Source organism: Sciurus vulgaris, assembly GCF_902686455.1.
Source record: "Sciurus vulgaris genome assembly, chromosome: 1".
Lineage (NCBI taxonomy): Eukaryota > Metazoa > Chordata > Mammalia > Rodentia > Sciuridae > Sciurus > Sciurus vulgaris.
Window position 1 is genome coordinate 174,672,159 of NC_136461.1, and position 2,920 is coordinate 174,675,078.

General features: G+C 41.0%; 1 pseudogene across 1 annotated transcript; it reads right to left on the bottom strand.

Moving 5' to 3' along the window:
- Positions 1–219: 219 nt before the first annotated feature.
- LOC306656975 (60 kDa heat shock protein, mitochondrial-like) lies at positions 220–2,119 on the bottom strand (annotated as a pseudogene). Its single transcript has 2 exons — positions 1,667–2,119; positions 220–1,446 (listed from the first exon to the last, which is right to left on the bottom strand). The product of its transcript is annotated as a 60 kDa heat shock protein, mitochondrial-like (transcript).
- Positions 2,120–2,920: the final 801 nt, after the last annotated feature.

A 2,920-nucleotide genomic window follows, 5' to 3' on the forward strand; every position in this document is an offset into this window, starting at 1 on the left:
TGAATAAAAATTATCTCTAAGCATGGACAACGACAGCAGTAATGCATTATAAATTGTCAACTGAAACCAGTAACAGAGTTACAGTGATTTTCTTAAACACCAAACAGTCTTTTCTTCAGTCATTTTTTTCAGGTGACTTCTCTGAAGTTACCGGTGCGGAACCCTACCTAGAGCTTCCTGTTACAGTTTGCTAATAATGGTGAAGCATTATTCTGAGAATTAGAACATGTCACCTCCCATTCCACCCATCATGCCCATTCCAGGGTCCTTCTCTTCTTTAGGTATTTCTGTGATGATAGTGTCTTCTGCTGTAGTTAACAGAGAAGTCACCCCAGCGGCATTCAATAAAGCAGTTTTTATAACATGTGTTGGATGCATAATTTCTTTTTCCACCATATTCACAAAGTCTCCAAGCATAGCATTGGAACCAACTTCTGAGGAACTTTGCAAAATGTTTTCAACTATCAATGATCCTTCAACACCTGCATTCTTAGCTATGGTCATTGCAGGAATTTTGAGTGTTCTTTTAATAATTTCTATATCCAATTTTTTGATCTTCATTAGCTGGAGTTAGCAAGTCCAAACATGGAATGCACTGAAACAGAGAGCAGTCCCCACCCAGAAGAACACCTTCTTCAACAGCAGCTCTGCAGCACGAGGGCATCTGTAACTCTTTCTTTTCATTCATTTCTACATCATTTGTCACCTCAACCTGCAGCACAGATACTCCATTTGAAGATTTTGCCAGCCAATCATTTTTTTCCTTTTCAAATTCACTAAGTGTGATTTCTAATTGCTAAGTGATTTCTTGAATTTCTTTCAATTTCTGCTTTGTCACCTTTTCCTTTCAAGAGCATGACATCATCTTTGGTGACAATGATCTCTCCAACTCTTCCTAAGTCATGAAATTGAACATCTTCAATATTTAGGATCAAACCCTCTTCTCCAAACACTGCACCAACTGTAGCAATAGCTACATCTTTAAGTTGGTTCTATTTTCACCCAAACCTGGAACTTTGACTGCCATAATCTGAAGACCAACTTTTAGCCTATTCAAAACAGGTGTACTTAGAACTTCAACGTCTTCAGCAATTATGACCCAGGGATTGTGGAGGGGATTGGCAATTTCACAAACTGGTATAATGGCCTGGATGTTAGAAATTTTCTTTTCACTAAGTTAGAACACAGGCATCCTGGAATTCACATTTTATGACCTTTTGATATATTCATAAAGTATGGAGAAATATAGCTTCCATCCAGCTTCATGCCTTCCATAGTTTCAAATTCATCATTTAGTGGTTTTCCAGTCTTAACTGTGATGACTCCCTCCCTTTCTTCCAACCTTTTTTGTTGCATCAAAAATGATGTTGCCAATTTTTTTGGGTCTCTATTTGTAGAAATTGTAGCAACCTCAGCCATTTCTTCAGGGGTTGTCACAGGTTTAGACTGCTTCTTTCTTGGGGAGAGGGGTACTGGGGATTAAACTCAGGGGCACTCAACCCCAGCCACATTCCCAGCCACTTTTTATATATTTTTTTAAAGACAGGGTCTCACTGAGTTGCTTAGCACCTCACTGTTGATGAGACTGGCTTTGAATTTGCAATCCTCCTGCCTCAGCCTCCCAACTCACTGGGATTACAGGCATGCACCACCGTGCTCAGCTAGACTGCTTCTTAAGTTCAGTAACTGCAGCATCCACAGCTAACATCACAACTCTCCTGATCCCCATGGGATTAGCACCTCAAAGTCTTCTTGGCAAGAGTGTGCCAGTACAGTAGCAGCGGGGATGCCATCCCCAGCCTCCTCATTTGTTACCAGCAACATCTTGAACAATTTAGTTCTAATATTTTTGTACTTCTTCTTTAAGTCAATTGGCTTTGCAACAGTCAAACCACCTTTCGTTACTCTGGGACCTCTCCAACTCTGCTCAGTAATTACTGATCTTCCCTTTGGCTCCAGTGTAATGACTAAAGCATCAGCTAAAAGATCTATACCTTGAAGTGTGGAGGCTCAGGAATCTGCACCAAATTTTATGCCTTTAGCATGAGCCCAAGTGACATGGAGCCACAGCCCTGGACACTGATCTCATATGGCAAAGGACTACAGGTAGTCTGAGCATTTCTGAGGGATGTTGGTATAGTGTTCGCAGTAAGGCACATCATCAGGGGTGAGCGAGGGCTTATTTTTAAATTTTGAGACAAGGTTTCACTGACTTGCCCGGTTGGCCTTCAATTTGCAATCCTCCTGCCTCGGCCTCCTGAGCAGCTGGGATTATAGGTGTGAACCACCATACATAGTTGATCTTTTCTTTCTTATTCCAAAAGTAAAGCATATTTATTTAAGAAACTTCAGAAAATTCAACTAAGAAAAATACAAAAACTACCTTTACTCCTTATCTCTCAGAAATAATCACTGTGAAATCCTCTCACATATTCTTAGTCTTGTATAATTGTATGTATATGAATATTTAAAACATAAAAATTCCAGTACTCAGAATGACCCAAACTAGGTGAGCAGTACCCTTTATAGATTCTCTCTTCACAAGGCTTACTCCTAACTGAGTGTTAGATGTCTTACCTGAGGGCCCTTTGGATTTTTGGTTCTTTTGTCTTTTTGTGGTGTTGGGGTTTCTGATGTGGCAGCTCCTGCGGTCCCTGAGGCTAAAGGAAACTAACAGTGAGTGTAGGCTGAGACTCTTCCATGGGCCTGGCCAACGTGGCCCATAGCTGGGTAACTAGGGACGTGATTCAACAGTGGTAAGTACATTCATTCGTGCCCACAAAGATAGATAGTTTCACCAAAATTGGAACCTAGAAGGGAGGCTTTTATAGAAACTCAGCCCACTCACATTGCCTGATCCTACTGGGAACCAAACTGTGGGGCTTGCCAGTCGGCAATGAACAAGCTTATTCATTCAATA